This window comes from Antedon mediterranea, chromosome 3, assembly GCF_964355755.1.
Source record: "Antedon mediterranea chromosome 3, ecAntMedi1.1, whole genome shotgun sequence".
Lineage (NCBI taxonomy): Eukaryota > Metazoa > Echinodermata > Crinoidea > Comatulida > Antedonidae > Antedon > Antedon mediterranea.
The window spans coordinates 19844134-19854477 of record NC_092672.1 but is presented as its reverse complement, the minus strand read 5'-3'; positions in this window follow the sequence as shown (position 1 = coordinate 19854477).

Below are 10344 nucleotides of genomic sequence, written 5' to 3'. Positions count from 1 at the left end.
TTTAGACAAATGTGTTTATATGCCATGTTGAAACATATGTATAAGTTGCTTTATCTCACCATTTACATTCTTTATCTTTTTCCATTTTCCAGAATCTTTCTTAGTTGATTGAAACACTGTTGTGGTAACAATGCCATCTGTGGATGGTTCTTTAGAATTGAAACTGTTATAACAAAGTATAGTAAAGTTGAACTCCCAATATGCAAGTTAAATAGATGGAACAAATCAAAATATCATTCTGTTCAGGACAAAACTGGATATTACATTTTCAGTGATGACAACCATGAATTGTAAAAAATACTAGTGTTTCCTACTTATATACATTTGCATATTGGTGGACACAAACTAATCTAATAGGTAAGTTACGTTTTGGTACATAAGGGAACAAGCGGCTGTTTCAAGAGTAGTCAGTATAATTGCAGTCAGTATAACAATGGCCCCGTTTCTGCTGCCAAAAATATACTGTATATATACGGTATATTTTATATACGGTATATTTTTTGGCAGCAGAAATGGGTCTCATAAAAAGTATACCGTATATATATGCGGTATATATACCGCATAAATATCCCCATCGTTTGTGGATATTATACGGTATATTCCAAAATATACCGTATATTTCGTAAACCGTTTCTGCTGCACTCAAAATATACCGTATATGTGACCCGGCCCATGACACGAGGTCAAAAACTAACAGAGCGTGACGCGTTTGTTTGGTTTTTCTGCTGCATTGACACACACGTGTATAAGCAAGCAACAGATCAAAATATCACTGTGGACTGAAGAAATAACTATTTTTGCAATTCAATTGTGGGGAGAAGCGAAGGTTGGGGGGAGACTGCATGGTAACAGAAGAGATACCGAGATTTACAAAAGTATCTCAAACAAAATAAAAGCAGAATTTGTGGTAGACTTAATAACGCCAAAGTTATCGGCAAACACCGTCGTCTTCTTTGCATAAATCTAGTCAATGCCCATTCTACATTTCTAGATTGTTTGTGCGGTGTAAATTCGTTGCCACTTCTGCTCATTAGATTTAAAATAAAAAACAATGCTACGACGTTTTGAGAAACCATCATTGTTTTGTTTTTGTCATGTAACCTCACTACACGAGACTCTAGGTCAATCCATACTTCCGTCTCACGAAATGCATTTTGGGTAATGGAAACCAACTTTTTTACAGCCCACCCACGAAGTATGTGGAGCGGGAACGATGCACGAATTTCATATACGTTATATTTATACGGTATATTTATACGGTATATTTGGGATTGGCAGCAGAAACAGGGCCAATGTTACAATTGTGTTTTTATATATTTGTTGGTGTACACACTATTGTTATGTGTATATGTTATCACAAACTTATGAACTTATTTGATAGAAGTGAATAGAATTAATATAATTTTGATTACTATAGAAACAAAGTAAACTATTATGAGAATGAGAATAATTATTCAAAAAATACAAAATCTTGCCAGTATAAGATATGTATTGTACAAATTTACAAATTATAATATTTTTGTGTAAAATGCAAAAAAAAACCTGTAGAATATTCTCTATAGCAATCTAACAGGTGATGAAGTCTCTTATGACAAAATCAAAATTAATTCTTTTACTGCAGATATATAATTTTAATTGTTACCTTTCTCCAACCATAGCCTTTACACAGCTAGTCTTGCCAGCACCTTCTTTCCCCAGGAACATACATCTTGAATTCACAACTGAGATTTTACCAGATGCAAGTTCTTCTTTATATATTTTAATAGCATCTTTACCTTTGCCAAATATCTCTGCAGGAACTAATTCTAATATTAAATTAAAAAAAAAGAAGATCCCAACAATCACAAGGGTTATTTGCCAAGTGCATATAAACAAAAAAGATAAACTAACAATGTCAAAATGTTAAATCATCCCTATTCACAGTTATATTTTATGTTCAAAGTCTGATAAAGATAATCAACTATTTCTGAAAGTCTACCTTAGCTGGTTGGCCTTTAAAGGACAATTTTACCGATAACCATATTTTGACAATGTATAGGGATGTACATATGATTTCAGAACAATTGCGAGATTTACGATATCACCGCGCGCGCTCGCTGTACAACCGTCTCTGTAAATTACTGTGACGTCAAAGTGTGCTTAGCAAAATCTACCTCATGAGTTTTCTCGGTAAAGTTGTCCTTTAAAGGAAGAATTTAGAAAAATAAAATTAAACTTTACTCACTGTCAAAATATTTTAAAATCTTAATTTTTTCTGACTGGAATGTGCTGTCCACATTGTTTTTTACCATAGACTCTGGTGTCTCTCCTTTCTAAAAACAAATGTTTTTGTTTATTTATTTAAGCTTAAATATTAAGTTGATATACACTCAGACTCAACTAAAACAAAAACCTATTCTGGTTTTATAACAATAATATAAATTTGAACATAAATACTAAATAAATTTGAAATTCAGACACCCCAGCATTAAACAACTTTGGGTTTGATGATTTAAAAAGAATAGTTTTTCAATACAAATTATGTATGAAAAACTATTTTTTCAATCAGGTGTATAGTCTACGCTTTATGATGAGACATCGGAACATGCATTATTAAGCATGTAGGAAGTGGGTCAATGTATCCCATAGAGTTTTTAAATAATCTCATGGATACATACTATAATTACATTGCATGAATTTTTTCAGTTTCTATTCTAATAAAATATTAAAATAAATATTATATTTTTGATTCAAAATAAACATTATCAAATTTTAAAAATATGCAAATATACACCATATATAGTAAATATTTCTTGCTGTTTATTATTCAATTGTACATCTAACTAAAGTCAATTTGTTGATATTTAAAGAACAATTATTGGTCAAAAAAAAAAATGAAATTGTATATAAGGCATCAGACAATGGTACTGACTGATGTATATTTCTGTTTACCTGTATATTCAAACTGTACACTACCGTAATAATAGGAATATATAATTGGCTTTTTGAATGAATTTTTATGGATGTAATATGGTAACATGTAATTAAATAAATCCTCTCTAGATATGAAAATACATAATTAAATCTATATATTAATGCCTTTTCCCGTAATTTTACGTATCTCCTCCGAAGCTGCTGAATGTTACGGTACGTGCTCACATTTGGCAGGCTGATGTTTATTGAGGGGCCACACACGATAGGCTATATCACTTTCCTTAAATTTAAGGATAGACACTAAAAAAATGGCAAAAAATAACAGTAATTTGACATGTTTTGTGAGTTGTTACGTACAGTATTTCAAAGTAAGGAATACTGTAAAACCAGAAACTTTCGCGACATGAAACTTTCGCGAATCGGTTAAATCGGCCATTTGAAAATAAAGTACAAGTAAATATACTGTACTGTAAAAAAATCGTGTCAATTCATGGTGGGTGCGACCTTCGTATATAGCGAATGTTGAGTCGATCCAGAAACGATACAGACAAAAAAGATCTTACAAAATTCTTTCTAAATATAGTATCAGAACGTTCAGTCAGTCACTCAAAAAGACTGAAGAACGTAATTAATGCAGACCTAGTTTTTTTTGGTCACATGGCATGAAACACGATACTCTCTGGCTGTTTTACCGCAATCTCTCACATGACAGTAATTAGGATCGTGTACCTGGATTTTGTGTCACATGGCATGAAACGTAATACTCTCTCTTGTTCAGACTCACGGCGTTAAGGTGCCGTTATGTAAGCGGCGTACATACATTTGTGTCTGAACTAGGTCGCGGATTAGCGTGAGAGAGACGTTACGCCGCGCCAGTGGTGTTAATAACTCTGGCAGTAGAGTGTAGATTTAATAACTCTAATCCAGTGATGCACCAGTGATTTTAACCTTAACCAATAAAAAGACACAACCACGATTAGCAGACAGCAACTACCTGTACCCTAGTATACGACAGCGAAATAGCTATGTCAAATGTATTTTCAGGTTTTCAATTTTAAAAAACAGTAAAGTTGGCGTCAGTGATATGATATTTTCATAAATTAAGTCAATTAATCAGATAATTGTCTGTGTAATAATTAAGTTTTAAATTATTTTGAATTAAAATGCAATTCTACAAGTATTAAGAACAAATCAGTATATTTGAAGGTAACATTATATAAATAAAAATAACAAAAAAAACAATTTTACGATGTAAACTTTAATTTGTCATGAATTTATACATATATAGTTTACCTCCGCCAAGGAGGTAAATACGAAAGCCCATTAATGCCATTTGAAGTATATGTTTTTCGAACGTAATCCGTTATAACGAATTAGTAATTCGTTTGAACGGATTAATAATTCGTTTGAAGTATATGTTTTTCGAACGTAATCCGTTATAACGAATTAGTAATTCGTTTGAACGGATTAATAATTCGTTTGAATTAAAATGTACGAAAGCCCATTAATGCCATTTGAAGTATATGTTTTTCGAACGTAATCCGTTCTAACGAATTAGTAATTCGTTTGAACAGATTAATAATCTGTTCAAACGAATTAGTAATCCGTTCAAACGAATTGCAACATATACAACAAGTGCCATTTAAAGTATATGTTGTATTTCGTTTAAACGGATTACTAATCCGTTCAAACGAATTACTAATTTGTTTAAACGGATTACTAATTTGTTCAAACGAATTACTAATTCGTTACTAATTTGTTTAAACGGATTACTAATTTGTTTAAACGAATTAATAATTTGTTTAAACGGATTACTAATTCGTTCAAACGAATTAGTAATCCGTTTAAACAAATTATTAATTTGTTTAAACAAATTAATAATTTGTTTAAACAAATTAATAATTTGTTTAAACAAATTAATAATTTGTTTAAACAAATTAATAATTTGTTTAAACAAATTACTAATTTGTTTAAACGGATTACTAATCTGTTTGAACAAATTAGTAATTCGTTTGAACGAATTAGTAATCCGTTTAAACAAATTAGTAATTTGTTTAAACAAATTAATAATTTGTTTAAACGGATTACTAATTCGTTTAAACAGATTAGTAATCCGTTTAAACAAATTACTAATCCGTTTGGACGGATTCCTAATTCGTTTGAACAGATTATTAATCTGTTTAAACAAATTAGTAATTCGTTTGAACGGATTAGTAATCTGTTCAAACGAATTAGTAATCCGTTCAAACCAATTGCAACATATACAACAAGTGCCATTTAAAGAATATGTTGTAATTCGTTTGAACGGATTACTAATCTGTTCAAACGAATTACTAATTTGTTTAAACAGATTAATAATCTGTTAAAACGAATTAGGAATCCATTCAAACGGATTAGTAATTTGTTTAAACGGATTACTAATTTGTTCAAACGAATTACTAATTCGTTCTAACGAATTATTAATTTGTTTAAACAAATTAATAATTTGTTTAAACGGATTACTAATTCGTTCAAACGAATTACTAATTTGTTCAAACAGATTAATAATCTGTTTAAACAAATTATTAATTTGTTTAAACAAATTACTAATTCGTTTAAACGGATTACTAATTCGTTTGAACGAATTAGTAATTCGTTTGAACGGATTACTAATCCGTTTAAACAAATTAGTAATTCGTTTGAACGAATTAGGAATCCGTTTAAACAAATTAGTAATTCGTTTGAACGGATTAGTAATCCGTTTGAACAAATTAGTAATCCGTTTAAACAAATTAGTAATTTGTTTGAACGGATTAGTAATCCGTTCAAACGAATTACAACATATACTTTAAATGGCACTTGTTGTATATGTTGCAATTCGTTTGAACGGATTACTAATTCGTTTGAACAGATTATTAATCCGTTCAAACGAATTACTAATTCGTTATAACGGATTACGTTCGAAAAACATATACTTAAAATGGCATTAATGGGCTTTCGTACTTTCGTAATAATGGGCTTTCGTATATACCTCCTTGGCGGAGGTAAACTATTTATGTATAAATTCATGACAAATTAAAGTTTACATCGTAAAATTGTTTTTTTGTTATTTTTATTTATATAATGTTACCTTCAAATATACTGATTTGTTCTTAATACTTGTAGAATTGCATTTTAATTCAAACGAATTATGAATCCGTTCAAACGAATTACTAATTTGTTATAACGGATTACGTTCGAAAAACATATACTTCAGACGAATTATTAATCCGTTCAAACGAATTACTAATTCAAATATACTGATTTGTTCTTAATACTTGTAGAATTGCATTTTTACGAAAGCCCATTAATGCCATTTTAAGTATATGTTTTTCGAACGTAATCCGTTATAACGAATTAGTAATTCGTTTGAACGGATTATTAATCTGTTCAAACGCATTAGTAATCCGTTCAAACGAATTGCAACATATACAACAAGTGCCATTTAAAGTATATGTTGTAATTCGTTTGAACGAATTACTAATCCGTTCAAACAAATTACTAATTTGTTTAAACGGATTACTAATTTGTTCAAACGGATTACTAATCCGTTCAAACGAATTACTAATTTGTTTAAACGGATTACTAATTCGTTCAAACGAATTACTAATTTGTTTAAACGGATTAGTAATCCGTTCAAACGAATTACTAATTCGTTCAAACGAATTACTAATTCGTTCAAACGAATTAGTAATCCGTTTAAACGAATTAGTAATTTGTTTAAACAAATTAATAATTTGTTTAAACGGATTATTAATCTGTTTGAACAAATTAGTAATTCGTTTGAACGAATTAGTAATCCGTTTAAACAAATTATTAATTTTTTTAAACAAATTAGTAGACGGATTCCTAATTCGTTTGAACAGATTATTAATCTGTTTAAACAAATTAGTAATTCGTTTGAACGGATTAGTAATCTGTTCAAACGTATTAGTAATCCGTTCAAACCAATTGCAACATATACAACAAGTGCCATTTAAAGAATATGTTGTAATTCGTTTGAACGGATTACTAATTTGTTCAAACGAATTACTAATTTGTTTAAACAGATTAATAATCTGTTAAAACGAATTAGGAATCCGTTCAAACGGATTAGTAATTTGTTTAAACGGATTACTAATTTGTTCAAACGAATTACTAATTCGTTCTAACGAATTAGTAATCCGTTTGAACAAATTATTAATTTGTTTAAACGGATTACTAATTCGTTCAAACGAATTACTAATTTGTTTAAACGGATTACTAATTCGTTCAAACGAATTACTAATTTGTTTAAACGGATTAGTAATCCGTTCAAACGAATTACTAATTCATTCAAACGAATTAGTAATCCGTTTAAACGAATTAATAATTTGTTTAAACAAATTAATAATTTGTTTAAACAAATTAATAATTTGTTCAAACGGATTACTAATTCGTTAGAACGAATTAGTAATTCGTTTGAACAAATTAGTAATCCGTTTAAACAAATTACTAATCCGTTTGAACGGATTCCTAATTCGTTTTAACAGATTATTAATCTGTTTAAACAAATTAGTAATTCGTTTGAACAGATTAGTAATCCGTTGAAACGAATTACAACATATTCTTTAAATGGCACTTGTTGTATATGTTGCAATTGGTTTGAACGGATTACTAATTCGTTTGAACAGATTACTAATCCGTTCAAACGAATTACTTATTTGTTTAAACAGATTAATAATCTGTTCAAACGAATTAGGAATCCGTTCAAACGGATTAGTAATTTGTTTAAACGGATTACTAATCTGTTTAAACGAATTACTAATCGTTTAAACGAATTATTAATCCGTTTAAACAAATTATTAATTTGTTTAAACAAATTACTAATTTGTTTAAACGGATTACTAATTCGTTCAAACGAATTACTAATTCGTTCAAACGAATTACTAATTCGTTCAAACAGATTAGTAATCCGTTTAAACAAATTATTAATTTGTTTAAACAAATTATTAATTTGTTTAAACGGATTACTAATTCGTTTGAACGAATTAGTAATTCGTTAAACAAATTAGTAATCCGTTTAAACAAATTAGTAATTCGTTTGAACGAATTAGTAATTCGTTTGAACAAATTAGTAATCCGTTTAAACAAATTTGTAATTCGTTTGAACGGATTAGTAATCCGTTTAAACGAATTACAACATATACTTTAAATGACACTTGTTGTATATGTTGCAATTCGTTTGAACGGATTACTAATTCGTTTGAACAGATTATTAATCCGTTCAAACGAATTACTAATTCGTTAGAACGGATTACGTTCGAAAAACATATACTTAAAATGGCATTAATGGGCTTTCGTAGGTATATGTAACCAATCGCGTGTGTTTGTTACTTGGCAAAAAAAAATGTTGCCAAGTATAGTATTTACTTTGTTATGTATGTATGTTTGTATGTATGTATGTATGTTTGTTTGTATGTTTGTTTGTATGTATGTTTGTTTGTTTGTTAGCACGATAGCGCCTACCGTTTTCAAGTTATCATTCTGAATCTGTGGGTGTAGATAGGTATATACTTTTAGACCATACCTATTGAAAATCAACAAAATTGGTCTATTAATAACTTCACGAATAACAAAAATGATATTATTTTCACACCGGCTAGTGTTAAAAGATAGGAGACAATTTTCAAAAGTCAGCGAGCAGTCTTAAAATAACAAGTTTACTGAAATTGCATTTTCTCGAGAACTACTAGTCCAAAAACATAATTTTTGTACAAGAGGCAAGAGTTATAAATTGTGATTTGTAATTTTCAAAACATAATTTGATTTAAGGTACAGGTTTTTTAATACGAGTAGTTTTAAAAAACCTATTTCTTTTCAAATCCATTGTTTTTCGCGTTGCTGTTCTATTGTTATTCAAATTAATCTATTGTTAGTACCAGCGTGTGTCCTTCCTTTTACATAGGGGTATACTTACAGAACATGCCTATTGATTTTCAGTAAAATTGATAAATATTTGTCATGTCACAAAAACTTATCTTCCGTACGATATATTAAATAGTATGCATTCTGTCTTCTTTTAACATGGACATATTCTTTGATATGGACCAAAATATTAGTCGCCTGGTCGAGTGGTTAAGCTTACTCCATGGGTTAAGGCAGGGGCGCTGAAAATCAGCACAAGACAGACAAGACACTCCTCAACTCCTGGTTAATCTTGATTTTAGAAAGATCATTGTTGCAATGACGGAGTTTGTTTGTATTACAAATTATTTAAACCAATTATAAACCCCATCTGGATTTGAATCATGTTAAAACTAATACCTAAAGCAAGAATTTTTTCAAAAGCCGGCGAGCAGTCTTAAAGTAACAAGTAGCTGAAATTGCATTTTCTCGAGAACTACTTGTCCAAAAAACTTCATTTTTGTACAAGAGGCAAGAGTTATAATTTGTGATTTGTAAATTTAAAACATAATTTGATTTAATGTGCACCTTTTTGATGCGAGTAGTAAAACCAATTTATTTTCAAATTCACTCGTTTGATTTTTGCGTTACTGTTCTATTGTTAGTCAACTGAAGCTATTGTTAATTTAAAGGCTTGTTACATAACCATTACACCAAACTCGCATACACATGCTTGAAATGAAATTAGCCTAAATCACAAACAGCATTAAGACAAACACAAATATAATATATTATATCTTTTCCCGGAGAAATCTTAAGTAGGAGAATTTTACAGTAGGCGGAGGTATGCACTCTCCGAGTGGCTTTCTAGTTCTATCTACTTTGACCTGATCGGAGTGTTTTAAACGTAAGGCATTGGAATGTTGATCGTTGTGTCTGAACACCTTGGCTTTTAACGCCACGAATTACTGTACGCCTTGCATAGATAACGCTATTTTAACGCCATGAGTCTGAACCTACCCTTATACTAAACTGTTCTCACTACTCACGTTGTTTCCACGCCAAATTCTAGCCTTTTTCTTTACACACATCATAATAATAATTTAAAAGGCCTATGTTATATTTTGTTGGTATCCTCCCTAGCCTACAGTAGGTGTCGTTTTTATAATTCGCTAACCCAAGGTAGGATTAAATAATTTATAGTGTAGACCGCTGAAACTAGGCTAGCCTCATACCCTGCGTGAACTGAGGCCAACTGATTTTCAGCCAAATTAGGATAACCGATGCGTAGGGCGGCTAAAAAAATTGACGTCTTCTAGCTTTAGATAGGATTTTAATTAATAATTTACTTTTTGCATTGTCCATGCTTCTAAAGGCAATGACAATGGTGGTTACTAACCCTACGAACCACCTTATGATGGACGAGTAGATAATTATCATAACAACACATCGTATGACCTACGATCAACCTAAGTGTAGGCTATAAAAGGTTACGCAAAGATACAAGCATGTGATGTCCTTTGTGTTTACCGACAGTAGGCCTACGCG